Source organism: Lactuca sativa, chromosome 4 (assembly GCF_002870075.4).
Source record: "Lactuca sativa cultivar Salinas chromosome 4, Lsat_Salinas_v11, whole genome shotgun sequence".
NCBI classification, from domain to species: Eukaryota; Viridiplantae; Streptophyta; class Magnoliopsida; order Asterales; family Asteraceae; genus Lactuca; species Lactuca sativa.
In genome coordinates, this window is record NC_056626.2 from 50138485 (window position 1) to 50156800 (window position 18316).

The following is an 18316-nucleotide window of genomic DNA, read 5'->3' on the forward strand; positions in this document are numbered from 1 at the left end:
CCACTGTGTTACTTACACCTCCCAGATCCTACATGATGTTTGTACTCAAACTCTAGCATATTATTTCACTAGTTCTTCTTATGTAAACATGCAAACTATTAATTACAAGTTATAAAATTTTACATCACATCTAATTTCCATGCACATATCATATTTATGGATATCACATCACTAGCATGCTTTGTCCTAAATCATCGTAGACAAATATTTTCAAGAAATCATGGCATACACACATCACATAAAATCAACACAAGGCACTCTTTCTATAATGGCTCTAACACACCTCTTACATCAAAAGAATAAGAATCTAACATATATTGATTATTAACTCTAATACATATAAGGAAGCATAATAACCAATATGCATATGACACACAATATGTAACAACCCAATTTTACCAAGAAATTTTTCATTTTTAATTAGTCAAACAAATCCCATAATCCATAAATTTCCAAACCATTTGTTTTCCAATTCACAATTATTACAATTTCATTGTACTTTTTGAAAACATCAGAGAGTCCCAAACACACAAAAAGAGAGGTAGAGTGCGCGCCACGTCGTCACGTCTTGCCCTTGCCCTTAGGCTCTGAAGTACCTGAAACAATCAACAACCTGTAAGCGAAATGCTTAGTGAGTTTCCCAGAGCATACCACACACACACAAACCACATATCATATATCCTGTTAGCTATAAAAGCTACACACATATCACGTAAGCCATGCATACATGAAACCTGTGAGAATGTCATGGGCTACCCCACATGGTCTTTACCTAGGACTGCCATGGGCTCCCCCACATGGCCTTACATCCAATGCCATGGGCTACCCCACATGGTCTTCACCTAGGACTGCCATGGGCTACCCCACATGGTCTTACATCCAATGCCACGGGCTTCCCCCGAGGTCTTCATACAAAACATGCAATCACATAACAAAACACAAAATGTCTAACACATATATCATAATCACATAATGGGCCGGCCTTGGTGCCTTAGACCCATAGGTATGGTGAGAAGACTCACCTGTCACGAATGCTGAACTAACACTTTGTGACCAAATATACCCCACAGGCTGCTCCACTCAACTGCCTCAAAAGTGTCATACAATATCCAGTCATTTCCCCAAAGTCCATCCTGGTCAACTACAGCCAAGATCAAGTCAACAGTCCATGTTGACCCTAACTCGCCGAGTACAACTAGGGACTCGCCGAGTTTCCTGGGATAACATCTACTCGCCGAGTCATCGAGAGGACTCATCGAGTTCATACGATCTTGATTGATAATCTAAGGTCATTCGTCGAGTTTCCTTGCTTGCCACTCGACACGTCTATGAACATCAAAAAATTGGGGGAATCTTACTCGACTTGCCGAGTTGTTCCTTCAACTCGTTGAGCTCTAAGTAATCTTCATCTGGCTCGCCGAGATGTTCATCCAACTCGTCGAGTTCATAGCAATATTCATCGGGCTCGCCGAGTTGTTCATCCAACTCGTCGAGTCCATGCCTGCCTTCATATGACTCGCCGAGTCGCCCCCTGCGACTCGCCGAGTCCTATTAGGTCTCAAGTTATACAGACTCTTTTGAGCCATGCAATGCTTCCAAATTACAGATCTAAGCTCTTGAGGCATGCTTTCCACGTAAAGTTGCAAACTTTACGTGCATGCAAGGCTTTAAGGCCCTAAAATAGCAAATCTAAGCTTGAAATGGAGTCATACACTTGAGGGGAGGCACATGCTAGGCTCAACTAATAACTTTATGCATCTCAAGGCCAAAAGGAGTCCAGATCTGAAGTTACAACTTCAGATCTTGGCTTAAACACAAAATCCCTTTCTTAGAATCCATGCACAAGAGGGTTTTGGGTGGAAATGAGCCAAGGAACAACTTAATACCTTCAGAAAGTGCTCCACAGAAGTAGATCTTGAATCCCCATGAGCCCTTTGCTTCCTCTAGCTTGCTTCCTCAAGTGTTTCCTTCACCAAATCCCTCCTCCAAGCTTAAACTCACCAAGAACACACACACACACACACTCGAATCAGGGTCTTTGGGAGGTAAAGAGCTGTAAAGGGGAGGCTAATGACCCTTTAAATAGAGTGCAAGACCCCAAAATCTAGGGTTTCATCTGCCAGCATCCACTCATCGAGTCCCATAATGAACTCGTTGAGTAGGTCATTAAACTTCGCGGACAAACCCGCTACTACTCGATGAGCAGGGAAGCCAACTCGCCAAGTAGGTTCTCAAAAACCCAAACCAAAATATAATTATTAATACCTGAGGATCAGGGTGTTACACAATAGGGGTACATGCAACCTAAACAACCTAGGTTCCTTCCAATCCATCCAAGATATGGAATTCCCTAACAAAGTACTTAAAATCCATAAAGATTAACTCACTTTTTTTCAAAACATGTCCTTTCCACACTTCTATGAATTTTACAAAACTGCATATTCGTGCAACAAGTTCTGACCAGTCAATGAAAATGACGATTTTCACCTTAGTTAGATACAACGTGAGGTCCTGGGAAAAATAAGAGAAAAACTAGACTCAAAATGTAAATTTTGAGTTTTTATGGGTCCTAAATTCGACTCTTGATGATTTTTTTACAAAATAGGGGCAGAATAAGCATTTTCCTACAGTTCCCAACTTTGACTTTTAAGGGTTAATTGACAACTTAACCCATTAAGCCATAACCAAAAAATGACTATAAAGTTGAAAATTGAGTTCTTAACAGTAGCAACATGTCATGGAGTCAAAATGATAATTTCAATTTCAAACCATGACTCAAAGTACATTGTTTTTAAGGGAAAAACAAAGTACATCGCTAAAAGAGAAAACACCATTAAGGCTTGAGTTTCCTCCATCATTAAGCCACATATAAAGACCTTTATGGGTTGTTTTTAAGACCTTTTGGATGGTTCAAAACATGGTCTTTTTACATGAAAATACTCATTAGAATTAAGATAGAAATCTACATGAGTTTTAGCAACAAAAAATAAGATAATGATTCCAAAACTTTGAGAAATTCAAGGACATGAACAATAACACTCTTGAGGGTGTTCATAAAAAGAGTTTGACAACAAAAAGCCATCAAAATACACCCAATAAAACTAGAGTTTAACCGTAAGAGCATTCAAAGATTGCAAGGATAAAGACGGTATGACCAATAACACCAAAGATAAAGCATTTTAACACCACAACTCAGCCAAACGACAAGCAATTGTGACGTAAACATGACGAGAAAAAAAGTAGAGAGTTTTACAAATATTTGGACTGATTGTCACTACTCCTACCTATTCTAGGACCGACAAGAGCAATCCCTTCTATCCCCCTACTTCTCGATTCACTGCCTTCCTTCTCCACCTACACCGATCGTGTGTTTTTTATTCTCATGATCGTGCAACCTAAGCCCACATAATAGGTAGGAATCAATTTTTTTAATCTCGTGCTTAATGGCTAGGAAGAACGTACGTAGGAATAAGGATCGATCCTACTCCTTAGGGTTGTACTAGATTTTACTACTTGGTCCCACAAGTATCATAAGTAATTCTAAATACTCCTAACCCTAATAAGTTAACAATTAAATTATCTTTTAATGACACCTTGGCCCTACAATGCTTATTAAACCTTTTATTGATTAGAAATTATCTTAAATACTCCCAAATTGAATATTTGACAATTATTTTTATGTATAAAATAACGCTCCCTTTTGTTTATTTTAGTTGTTACGAATTTATAATCATAAACTGAAATAACTGATGAAAATTAATAAGTAACCAAACTAACCTTGTTTACGGATGGAAGTTTTGGGTTGTTACACCTCTTGGCCACGTCGTGGGAATGTACAGACAAAACAGTCGACACGCAAGACATCACCACGTTGTGGGCTCTCCTTGGACACATCTTGAGCTTGTTAGGACAAAAAATAGCGAATCTGGACTCCACTACGTTGTGGGCCCTCTTTTACCACATCGTGGTTGCTAGCAGATCTCTCATTTCTTCATTAAGAGCTTAATCCTTACATATCTAAGCCCAAAATTTCCGATCGAATCCTTTTCAATGACCTAATGGATAAAGATTCCAACATTATCCAATGGGACCTCACCTCAAAGCAAGATATACAGCCCCAAGCCCATTAAGTCCTTAATATGACCAAAACTTATGCATGGGATCAAGAACACTCAAATTGAGACCTTTTTCTCACTTAATCAGAAGTCCATGACAACAAGAGTGTCACAATGAGCTTTGGAGTACCCCAAACTCCAAGAGTATCCATGAAGGGACTAAAATCAACCAATTATGACCATAAACATGAATCTAAAAAAACAAAGTCACTGTGCAATCTTTATGCCTCCAAAGGTCAAGAAACTTGAGGAAGATGATGGATCTAGACTTGCTCTTTACTTCCTTACACTAAGAAGAAGTCATTCATTTACAATCTTCACCAAAATCAAGAAACCAATCTCAAGATCAAGCCATCAAGCTCATTACCATGGAAAGAGGACTAGGGTTTCGAATTGAAGATATACAGGTTGAAGGAGATGAACGAATCCAATAATTAAGGTGCTTAAATATGGGAGAAACCCAAAAAAATCATGGACTTTGACTGCAACAACCACCATGTTGTGGCATCCTTCTTGTCATGTCGTGGTGTCCTTTATGATATGCGCCCATCACATTTCATGCCACATCGTGGTCATCCATTCACATCGTGACATAAGGTTTTCCTCAAAAACCTTAAATTTATTCCGTTAAGGTCTTCAACCGATCCATTCTGGAAAATAGGTGTTACAAAGTAAGTTGTAACATAAAATAGAAAGTTACAATGGTAACATTTTAAAAAAATGTTTGTTGGTTAATCGTGTAAAGAAAAATTATCAAAATATAAACAAAACAAATAAATATCACCCTTCTAATTTTTTTTTTCAATTTTTTTTATTAATTTAGTGTAAAACATATTTCAAACAAATCATATAAATTTTAGATATTAAATTTTTTTATTTTATTGATTTGTTCATACTTAAGTTTTTAAACATATAATATTATAATGTGTAATGTTAAAAAACTCTTTAAACGTTTGAATTATTGTTGGATTTTATTATTATTATTATTATTATTATTATTATTATTATTATTATTATTATTATTTTGGATTTTGAATGGTCTAGAAGATTTGGATTTAGATTTATATAGAATGTTATTACCATTATCTATTTTTCCAATAAAAGTTAATTTTTTATAATAAATAATCTATAAAACTAACTTACAAATAGTTGTGCACACACTTACATAAATCATTCATATCCTTTGGTTTAATCGTTGTGTTTCGTTTATATATTTAGTTTTCTTTTCCAGAAGAATCGTCTTTGTATTGTGTAACGTCCTAAAATATTGAGTAATTTTTTCATTTTAAAAATAAATTAAAACTATACAATATCATTCCAAATCAAAAATATTCAAAACATGAGTATGAAGTTCCCATAAATTTCTAGAGTGAAATCATAAAAACGAATTGTACAAAATCTTTAATGGATGTGATGCAATTAGGCCACGCTCTTCCTGTTGCTACTAGAAGTACATGAAACATTTAAAACTTAAACTATAAGCACAAAGCTTAGTGAGTATCCCTAGACACCACATACAATACAAATAATGGGCTGCGTCCAAGGTTGTAAAAATCGTTCGACGTTAGCTAGTCGGTAGACTGAGGTCAAGGGATTAATTGGCTAGGCGGAGATTTATCGGGGACCATTAATTGCTAATTTGTTGAATTTTAAAAAATTAAATATGATTAATATCATATGAAAGTTCGTAAATATCACTAATATGATAACGAAATAGGTTAATATGATTAATACAACACTAATCATGCCTCAGATTGTTTCCCTTTTAATAAAACTTCTTCAAAATGTTAAAATTTCGTCGTTTTATAATGTTACACTCATTATGTATGCAGGGATTAATCGCTAGGCGCCCTCTAATCGGTCGAGTAGCGCCTAGAGATTAATCGGAGATTAATCGGGACCTAGTTGAGATTTTTACAACAGTGGCTGCGTCCTGAATAATAGACCTTGTCCTAAGTAATGGGCCCCGTCCTGAGTATTGGACCCCGACCTAAATAATAGGACCTCCCTAGTATAGCATAATAATGGGCCCTTCTTAACAAGAATATATACATACTAGCAAGAGTCAGAAAGATAACAAACATACAATGACACCCCGTGTCCAATCATAATATAGTGAGAATACTCACCTCACATGTGAATTGGATAAACACCACACCACGCAGAAAGAGTAAAGTTGACCTCACAAACCATCTAGGCATGATATAAAAGGTCAAACTCAGTCTAGGGCCGAAATCCCCAAAGTTTGGCACAAGGTTAAACTTAGGTCAAAATATCAAAAGTCAACAGTTTGTCAAACAAGTGCCTCGTGCTTTATATGAGCGCCTACACTTACTATAGGACAAAACAGTCGAATCTCTAGGGTTGAAATAGACGCGAGATACAAAACCTAAAAGTGTGTCGGGTGTGGGCAAGACGTGTCGCACTCATACCATTTTCACAAGACCAAATGACTTAATCCATTAGGTTAAGGCTCCAACTTCAAGATCTGGTCTTTAGAAAGGTATTAGTGGATACTTTATCCATTAACACACCCTCAAACAAACAAGATTTACACTTTAGACTCTAAAATGACATAAAACTTAAAACAAAGCTTGCATGGCTTAAAGAGAGTGCAAATGTCTCAACTTTCCTAGTTCAAGAGGTCTATGGAACAATCATAGGCTTAAAAGAAGTTGGAGTCGTCTCAACTCCATGATCAACACCAAAAAGAACCAAAAGTGCATTTTATGACACAACACAAGATCTAGAGATTCAAAGATAATGGTTGAAGTTTTATACTCACAATGGTCCAGAAAATGTGCAAGCTTGTTGGATCTACACTAGAGCTTCCCTTTCAAACAAACGAATGACTCTTGGCCTTGAATTTTAACCACCAAAAGAAGAGAAATAAGTACTCCAAGGTCACCAAGGCTAAAAATTAGAAAATGAGGATTAGGGTTTCTGAAACACTATTTAGAGGATGGAGGGGGCTGAGAATGAGCAAACCCTAGGGATTAATGATGCGTAAATATCCCCCCTAAAACCCTAAAAAGAAGTTCATCCCATGGGCCTAGACGTATCGCGTCCTAAAGAAGCACGTCGCGCCCAAGTCGACAATCAAACACCCAATGGAACCAAGAAATCAAACGTACCGGGAAATAGGATCTTACATATTTTTTTTGTTAGGACTTTTTTCTTACGAAATATGAAATAATTGTTGGTGATTTTAGTGTTATCAATATATTTTATTGTAGTTATTATTAATTTCAAGATAAACTAAGTTTTATTTACTCACCGAGACTAAAGATGTGGGGTCCACACTCGGAGTGATAAATATCAACTTAGGAATATAGGGGTCTGGGGGTAGCGCCCCTGTGTATAGAGTTCTAAGGGGTAGCCTCCCTGGTGGGGTCTACGGACAGTACCCCTTACAAGTGTGAAGCTTATGCCAAATATTGGTGAAACAGTTTCTCAATGTAAGTATTCAAAGGTCATTCGGTGTTTGATTTTGTGTTGGAAATAGTGTCCAGGGTCATTAAATATTTTTCATCATTTACTTATCTAGGAACATTTTCATATATTCAAGGTTGGTGTGTGAGTTTTTATTCACCTATAAATCCATATAAAAATGTTATATTTCTCTTTTATCCCAAATTTCACGGATTAAATGATTTGTACACCATCTTGTCCTATAAAAATGTCAAATGTTGCATAATATTTTACCATCTATGATCTTACCAAACGAAATTCAAAGGGAGATCGTTTCAAACAAATATGCTTCTATTTGTGGTCCTTCCAACAAAAAAAATTGGATCCAAAATGAACCCTTACCCAAAGTTTGTGTCTTCTTCATCACATATTGAAAAAGCTTTGTCGGATAAAAGAGAAATGATAGCCTTTTATATTGGTGACATTAGAAAATGGGCGTGAGGGTGAGTAACGGTTTTTGAGAGAGGATTTTTTTTTTCAAACTTTGAAACCAGAATCCGTCGGACGAGAGTAAATTGCACATATTTTTATATGGTAGTGATTCCAACTTGAACCGCCAATAGGAAGAACTCGCTTTTCATTGATAATTCTTCTATGATTGTAAGAAAAACTTCTTTATAGGAAGAATCACATTCAAGATTCATTTTAGCTTACCTTGGCTTGTAGTAAACCAAAAAAACAAGTTTAGGTTGAAGAAACATGTAATATGGTTGCAACCACTCCAAGATGCATCTCTGGAATGAAATTACTAAAGAGATTATGGAGCGTTTTTGACAAACAAAAAGAAAAACAGACTAAATATGTGCTTAATGTTACTGAAAATACCTTACAAACAAGCTCTACTTGTGATTCACCCTCATGTCCATATTAGAATAAAACAATCAAATGTGATTTCTTTATCCCTATGTTCTTGCTTTTAAAACCTCCCCGTGAATTCGTATGACGAGGAAAAGGAACAGATATATAAAATAAACCAAAGAAACAATTTTGAATGAGTAAAGGGTTAGGGCTTTGATTGCAAAGGAAACTAAATCGTTAAAATAGATGTTAGGGTTAATGTTTTATGACTTTTATCTATGTCGTAAGATCTTACGATGTTGAAAAAAACCTTGAAAAAGAACATAAATGACATGTCCATGCCATAAAAAGGTGGAAGTTTACACTTCCTAGTTCTTTACCTTATATCAAAATAAACGATATATAAGGAGAGATATTTATCCTAATATTAGTTTTTTTTACAATAATACCATGTCCATGACCCTTATGAAAAAAGATAAAAGAAATTAAGTAGTTTTACCTGTGTTTATTGTTAAAGCAAGAAGTTATGGTTTAGGATTCCTGCTTCCTTGAGGATTTTTATGTCATCCACAACATCCCTAATTGGATCGTAAAATAATCACATCACAATTTATTGAAATTTACTCTTACCTATGTAATGGAACTGTATAATTGACTTTAGAAATTGATACAGAGATAAGGATTACCTAAAATTTGGGAGAGAAATTTAAAGCTTTGATATTGGTTCCCATGGATGAATTGAACATCCCTAGAAACAATCCATAATGGTAAGATATGAATGTAACATCCGGATTATGAGGTACTATTCTTTTAAGCTTCCATTGTGATTAAATTTGAAATGTGGACTTTGATATTAACATGACGTGGTAGTGTCATCCTCACCACGACGTGGTGATTTAATTACCACGACGTGGTGTCGCTCTCCGTACAAAACCCTAAGTTTCAGGATTTGGGCCCTATATAAAGGATATGAGAGCTAGGTTTTAACCACCCTCAACCCCCATTGCCCTATAAGAGATCCCAAGCAAGCCCTATGTCACACCCCCGGCCGAGGCGGCGGAACATGTCGGGTTGTGCGACTAAGTTCATGGATCACATATAAATTGAATATACAACACAAGTACAACAATAAACAAAACAACATTTCATTACATATTTATGTTTTCATACAAGGTTCCTACAGATAGTAATAAAATAATAATACGAGTTTGCATTAACAGTTAGGCATAACAGTTCAAAAGTAGAAAATTCAAGTACTTGCGATCCATGTTTTCCATCGTCTGAGTGTGCCTGAAATTTCACTGATTTCCTAAGAATACATGTATTATAAAAGTCAACACGAGGTTGGTGAGAGTCACAGGTTTTCTGCTAGCCACAATAATAATACTTTCAAAAGTCCAAAATATTTTTCTTGTATAATAATAGTTGAAACAATACTTGCCATAAGTCTTTAAAAGCTAAAATGTATTTTTATAAATAAATCCATGCTTTTAAAGAAAACGTGCCTGTAATAACTTCATGAAAGTTTAAATATATCCATTGTATAAGTAACCACTATACTTAAAATAGTTCTGAAAGCAACCAAACCTGTGGTTGTAGTGAAAAAGTGAGAGAGATTCGTGTTAATGGTTTTAGTGAGTTCTATAATTGAGTTATGGACGAAAAGTACCCCTCCCTACGATGCTTCATTGGATGTCGTAGTAACGATCGTAGACACATATCACCTGCTTCGATTGATCAGTCGATGGTTGTAGCTAGCAACCGCAGGTGGGGTTGTCGACCCCATATAGATCTATATATATGTACCTTGCTCTAAAGATTAACGATTATAGCAGTGTGGGGCAGGCTAAGTGATTAAACTCAGCTAATGAATAGCAGCGTCTCACTCAAAAACCATTAACAAAAAGTTTGTGAATAACTCTCAGCCCTAACTTAATTATAGATAAGTACCGGGCATAATGAATTTCGTAGTAAAGTATTTTTAAAAGTCAAGTATGGTTGATGTATTTATAAAAGTATAAATTACTCGCTCTTATAGAGATCTGTATTTTAACATAATGATCTTGTATAAGTGTGTAAAGCCTATTGCATGATAGTATTCAGATATGGAAGTCTTTATAACTTTAAACTTGTAGCATGCATATCATATAAGACTTATGTATTTGTGTCATAAATACTATATAACACATGTATTCTCCCTCAAAACGAATAAATATAAAAGAGGGGCCGTAACTCTCACCTTATTGTGTAAATTCGAGAACTAAGCATGCCGTGAGGAACCGCAATGTGACGCTCGTTGCGTTTAAAATAAACTTCCGGGACTATTTTTGTTACCTAATAAACCAAGGGTAGTTTTGATATTAATTACTACATATGTTTTGCTAAAACAATTAATTATAGGAACTAATTTGTTAAATTGATTCAAGAAGGGGACTGGTTTCTTATTTTATTTCCAAGCTAGCGGGCTAAAGTGTATAGGGCTGAAGTGTATACTTTAAATAAAATTTTGAGATTAAGATTAATTTTGTAAACTATTTTCAAATGAAGGTTTAAACAATTTTTTTTTAGAATCAAAGTTTGGAAAAGAAAAAGGAAAAAAGAAAAGAAATATATATACATATATACTTCTTTCTTTACGTAACAAAATAAATAAATAAATATATATAATGCTTTGGGAGGGGTTAGATTGAAAAATCATCACAGCCTAAAGGTTTGTTTTAAATAAAATTAATGCATGTTTGAGCAGTAGAATCAATTCTTATGTTGCATCATTGAACAACACAAGGTAATGGAACTAATATTTGGTTTTAGTGTTTAGTAAAAATCGAAACTCACAGGAACCAAGCAAGTCAAAAGAATTTGTATTTTTGGAAGCCTTTCGAGTGCATGGCTTATAACACAAAACGAAACAACATTTGGTTTCGTTTATTGGCTTATTTCGATCCACACAAGGAATACAAAACCAAAATGAAATAATATATGAGATTTAAAAACACTTACTGTGATTTGCTTTATATATGTGTTTGGAGTATAATCAAAATGACACCACAAAATCCTTGTTTCTCTTTGCAATATTCGACCCATAAGACACATATATAAGGAAGAAAGAAAAAGAATGAGATAACGGTTACTGTGAACATTTTATAAATTTGCATGGGATTAAAACCAAACAGAACAATGTTTTGGTTGTTTAAAGCAAACTGAGAGTTACATTCGATTAGGAGGTTTAGAAGCTCCTGATTCCTCTCGTTCACAACATTGCACACACCCATGTTAATTTGAACGTTGTGGTTGCTATGACTGATGAAATGGATCTAGACCAAAAGCAAAAATGTAGAGGCGGTGGAGGAGGGGATTTACAGTTCAAGAAGATGGTGGTTGGCGGTGGTATGCAACGGCAAGAGGTGGTGGCAGGGGGTGGTTTGAAGGTGGCGGTGGGCCGGGGGGGGGGGATTCCAGCTTATCTGGACAGAAATGGTGAGTGGAGAGGAAGAGAAGGAGAGATTAAGAAAGGGAGTGATAGAGAGAAGAAGAAACTGATGAGTTTGTGAGGATTCAGGTGAAGTAATGCCCTCCATTTATAGTATAAGTCGACACACACATGCTTCCTACCTCCAACCCATTTATGTACCTTTGGAGATACTTACACACCAAGATGAAGAGTGAGGGAGAGGAGAAGCACGTGGGATATCACCAGCTGGAAGGAGATTAGATTTTTGGAGTCCATCACCCCATGTGGGCCCCACATGGGGTTATACCTCCATTTCATGTCCAAAACATGCAAAACCCGAGTGTCGTGGGATTCGTGCATCAAAGATTTTTTTTGAAGGCACCATTAGATAGAGTATAACTCAAGGATTCCAGAACCTCAAACGGATTAATTTTTGGAGTTACGGATCTCCGAGAAATTGTGTTTGAAGTTTCGCGTCTCAACGGCTCGCGGTGTCCGTTTTCGCGACTTTTGTGAATATTTTCGTAAAAAAAATTTTGAGTGTGAAATTAAATAATATATTATATCCCGAGTCCAAAAATGCTCTCGGAAACCCCGTCGGCAAAGCATAAGTGCTTCAACTGTTCGATTCGGTTTTTACGCGATTAAAGAAAAACAGTGTTTTAGTATCTATTTTTCTCAAAACGGTCGTATCTTATGCATATGAACTCTGTTTTTGACGATCTTTATATTTTCGGAAACAAGGTAACATGTACTATAATATTTTAATGTTTGTTTTGCTCAAAAATGATTAATGCTAAATTTCAGTTTTCAAATGCTTTAGTCAGCGCTGCAGTTGAGCGGTTTGATTTGGTTACCAGTTTACACGTTTGGGCATAAAAATATCATCAGATATTACATAATAATTGAACTTAACTCATTTATATTTCATTAGATGCAGTTAAAGCTGAATGAGTTAATTACAAATAGATTTGCGTAATTTAGTCGTTTGAAGTCTATGCCCTAAATTATGGGATGTCACACCCTAGCCTCTTGTGATCATTTGGTGTTCGTTTTGGTGACTTTGTAGCCTTTGAAGGAAAAAGGAGGATTTTGTAGAGCAAAGGATCACGAAGCAAGCTCATTTCCATCTTCTTGTGCATATTATGGACCTTTGTGAGTCCCTCAAACGATCATCTTTATGCTTGTTTCTTTCTAGATCTTGGTTTTTGGGTTTAGTTATTCTTTATGGGTTCGTATGAATGGTTAGTTTTGACAAAGTTGGCAACTTTATCATTCCTTAGGGTCCCAAGAGTTGCATATGTTATAGATATGAAATGGTTCACTTGTTTGATGTCATGCATGGGGTCTTGACCCCCTTTTTTATACCTTTTTTTACCTAAGTTTGAAGGAGGACATGCATTGGACATGAACATAAAGTTACGATTTTCATGGTTCTTTATGATGCAAAGAATCATTTTGGAAAGTATAAATGAATGTCTTAGGGGATTAAGCACTTAAGAAGGAAATGAACCTTCTGACCGAGAACCACAACGTGGTGGCGGGCTACAACACGTCTGTTTTGTTCGGACATGACCATGACATGGCTTGATGAATTCCACTATGTGGTGGAGGGTTTCTTTGCGGCTATTTAATTGTCTGGCTGCCACGACAAGGTCAGTGGTTGGCTACGGCGTGGTGGCTGACTGTTGTCCCTTGATCGTTGACCAATGACTTTTTTTATTGTGCAGGTTTTTAGTCAAAATGCTAGTTTTGGTTGGTAGACTGAGGCTTGACCTTCTATGATTCATTAGGTTGTGTGTAGTACCAGTTTCCTATCTTTATGAGCTGTGATTTAGTCTACTCTGATTAGCAAGGCGAGTCTCTCACTATACTATGTAGGAAATTAGGTGTCATTTGTGCTTGTTGTATTTGTGACTCTTGTTGTTATGGTTGCATGAAAGACTATGGGGGAGACCATGGAAATTGCAAGGGTGTTGTAAGAGCATCTCCAACCCACCCTAAAATCTATATTTCCCTCCATTTTATCCCTATTCTTCTCCAACCCTACCCATTTTCCCCCATTCCCAAAATATGGAGTAGTACTATTCATTTCTCCATAAATGGGGATGAAGTTTAATATGTCGATTTTAGTCCCTCTTTTCAAATATTTATACAATCCAAGCTTATTTTTATCTACTAGTTATATTAACTAATCGTAAATATAATGTTTATTTTTTATGTATCGAATTTATATAAAATTTTAAATACATATCAAAATTTTGTAACACGATAACGTATTTTATAAAAGCTTATAAATATAAAGTTTATTTTTTATGTATCTAATTCATGTATAATATTTATTTATAAGTGTGTTATAAATATAATCTAATTTATTTAATATTATTGTAATGAAAAAAATAGATCATGTATTTGTTAAAAACTAATTAGTAGGAGTGTATTTGATAATTTATGTAAGTTGTAAAATGGAATATACTAGGAATATTCTTTTTAGGATAAAAAAATGGATTAGGGTTGGAGATGAAACACTGTTTACTCCATTAATTCCTCCATAGTTGGGGGAAATGGAGATGGTCTAAGATTGTAATTTGGCATGTAGCATTCACTAGGTTTGAAATAGACCCGTTAGCTGAAATAGTCCATTGCAGCAGTGATTGTAAGATTATGATTTGGCCTAAATCATATCACTTGGGATAAAATAGGCCTACTTGCTGAAATAGGTCGTATTGTTATGTATATGGTTATGTATGTGTTAGGACACGAAGCTTTATTTGGCATTACGGAAATGTAGAAGTGCATAATCGAAAACGAACGAATTAATGTTTAAGATCAATTGTATAAATAAAATGGAGTAGAACAAAACTTGTAGTAGCATGTGCTTGCTCCTACAATACTATCTCTCAAACTAATTTACTCATCTATACAAAATGGGAGCTCTCTCAACCTACAAAGAATAATGAACTACTATATATAGAGAAGCACTACCCATAAGTCACAAGGATTCAATTTCCACATATGTCATAAAAGGGGTAAAGTCTTCAAGTCATCACCACATGGAGAGCTTTGCACCCCCAACGTTCTCCCCATCAAAGCTTGGAATGGATGACTCGACTTCTAGTTCCAAAAGAGCGACTAAAGAATAAGACCTCAATCGTGACAAGAATGTGGAAGCGATCACGAAATCTTTGAATCTTCTATATGTTGGATTAAGGTTTCTAACACAATAACTAAATTGGTATATTCTTGAATTAGAAGCGAAGTCTTTTTTGGGTTGCCCTCAAAACTAGTATTTGGATAAAATGACTTTTGGAGGAAAAAACTAAATTGCTAATTTATTATACGATTAATAAATTAGAATAAATAGTTTATTAATATATTATATGATTAATATATTGATAAGAAATAATAATAATTAATTTTTAATTAATCAGAAATTAATTTTGGGATTAATTGAATTAATTAAAAGTACAGAGACTATTTGGTTTTTTATTGAATGTTGAAGCAAGAAACTTCTAGAACCCCATGGGATGGGGTGAACAAAAATTTTCTAGGAATAACCTAGGAATTTCGTTCATGAGGCTTAGGATAAGGAGATAATGCAACTTGCTATTATATTAATTAATCTTAGCCTTATCCGAAAAAACCCTAATTTTAGCCTTAAGTTTCCTTAAGTTATATAAACTCCTCCCTGACTCTCATTATTTCTTCCACTTATTCTTGACTTCATAGAGCCAAAGCTCAAGCCTCCTCTATCCCCAAGTCTTCTTGCTACTAGGGTTTGGGTACAAGCCATTGGAGGCATCCATTCCTTTGGTGCTAGCTTTCCAAGATCTAGAAAAAGGATTATAATTTGATTATTTATAGTAACAATCAAAAGGTATGTAAGCTTAATTCTGTATGAATTTCGATTTCATAGCCTCTCTCCTAGGGTTTCTTGATATTCATAGTTAGTTGTTATCAATAGAGAAAACATAGATCATTTTTAGGTTGCATGTCAACTTAAGGATTTAAGTGTTTTTTCCGCCACACGTAATTTTTGTTTATAACCTAGAAAACCCATCAGTGGTATCATAGTCTTAGTTTTCTATTTGATTTCATACTAAAATTAATTGATCAAAATTAGGGTTTGTGGAAATTAAATACTAAATGCTTAAATTTCGACTTGGCTAGGGTTTTCTGAAACCCTAACCACTACCCCCTTAATTTCGAAAATCGCATGCTTATCCCTAGGCATTATAGTTTACTTAATTATTATTTTAAAATGATTGAAAATTTGAATAATTAAAACCTGATAAACCCTACCTTTTTTTTCGAAAAGTATAAGGATAAGGGATTAGAATTAAATTTGAATTATTTAAATTAATTGTTTAATTGGTAAATAATTATTTAATCCATGAAATTAATTTATTTAATTAATCGTTTAATTGGTAGATAATACAATTTAAATTTATTTAATTAATTGTTTAATTAAGATAAAAGATCAAATTATTATTTAGTTTAAAATTAATTATTATTAATTGTTTAATTCGAAAGATTAATTTTAAACCCTAGTATTTTGAAAAGTTTAAAATACACCTTATACAATATATATGATTAAAATTTTAATATTATATATATATATATATATATATATATATATATATATATATATATATATATATATATATATATATATATATATATGTAAGGGGTATAAGGAAGCGGCCTATAAAATGGTCATTGAATGGGTGTCCACTGTCACCCGCTGCTCCCTTGTACGGTGGAGGATCGTTAGCCGAATGGATTTAATAGGACATAACATCTTAAACGTATGATGCTATTAAAGTACTAAAACCTTTTAAATAAATCCCAACTCGAGTTACTTTATGACAAAATGTGAAGTGTATGTTAGTCCATGAAAATGCACATCACTCTTTATATGTCTTTAGTGGAGCATGCGTGATTAACCGACACACTACTTTGGGACTATAAAATTGAGTGATGTTCAAATAAAAAATTCTCATTGTTAATGGAGCGTGTGTGGTTTACCGACACATTAATTGAGATGATAAATGACATCGAAGTTGTCAAGCGGGCTGGCATGGTTATCCACATCTTATTTGTGATCCTCGACATCCCAGTCACAAATTTAAAGAGGATAATCTGAGATTAAACATGCCATTGATAAGATTCAATGAATCTCAAACGATCTAGGAGTTTCATGGTAGATTGAAATTGGTAAATTTGTATTACATACCTTGTTAAATTTGCAATTAGATTATTGTATCCCTCTTCTTTGTTGTGCATTATAATTTGGATCCTAGTAGGGGTGCAAACGAGCCAAGATACTCGTGAGCTACTTGAGTTTGAATCGTTAAAAGCTCGACTCGAGATCGATTTTAAACGAGCCTGAGCCGAGCTCGAGCTTAATATTAGGCTTGTTTATTAAACGAGCTCGAGCTCGAGCCTCTGTTACTTGGCTCGATTAGGCTTGCGAGCCTAAACGAGCCCATATATATATATATATATATATATATATATATATATATATATATATATATATATATATATATATATATATATATATATATATATATATATAAAATAAAAAATAATTTAATAACTACCATTTTAGGAAATTATAGTATACCATATACGAGCCGAGCCCGTACAATTCTTAACGAGCCGATCTCGAGCTTTGTACCACAAGGCTCGAAACGAGCCGAGCTCGAGCCTGGTTAGGCTCGATCTCGGCTCGACTCGTTTGTAGCCCTAGATCCTAGCCTTGAATATATATTTTGGGGTAAAATATTAAGGAGTTATATCACTAACTAAAAACTATGTCTCTTTATATAGATGTATGGAAACGGTGAACTCGCTACTACTCAAGTCAGCTCCTCCAACTCAAACTTCTCTCTACTCTCGATTTTGTCGAAAGAGAAGCTCGCCGGTCCAAACTACATGGATTGGATGAGGAACTTGAAGATGAATCTTCATTATGAGGGCAAGTAATATGTCCTTGAAAAGCCTCTTATCGAAATCGATGAATGCACTGCTACTCTTGAGGAGATTGCCTCCTTCAACAAACATTCTGATGATGTCATAAAGGTCGCTTGCATCATGGTGGCCACCATGGGACCTGAACTGGTCAAGTTCTATGAGGACTACTGGCCATACAAGATGGCTCTTGACCTTGCTAGAAAGTTCCACAACAAGGCGGGACAAGATTGGTTCGAAGTGATCAAAGCCTTTATGACATGCAAGCTCAAGGTAGGAGAACATGTTTTCCCTCACGTACAAAAGATGCAAAGGTACGTAGAGCAACTCCATAAGCTCAATGTGTCGTTTGATGATGAGTTGGCCAATTATATGGTCCTTAACTCATTACCTTCTAGCTATGATCAGTTCGTTATGACCTATCATTTGAACAATACGGAGACAACATTGACTGAGCTTCATAATTTATTGCAAACTGTTGAATTGGCGATGAAGAAAAAATCAT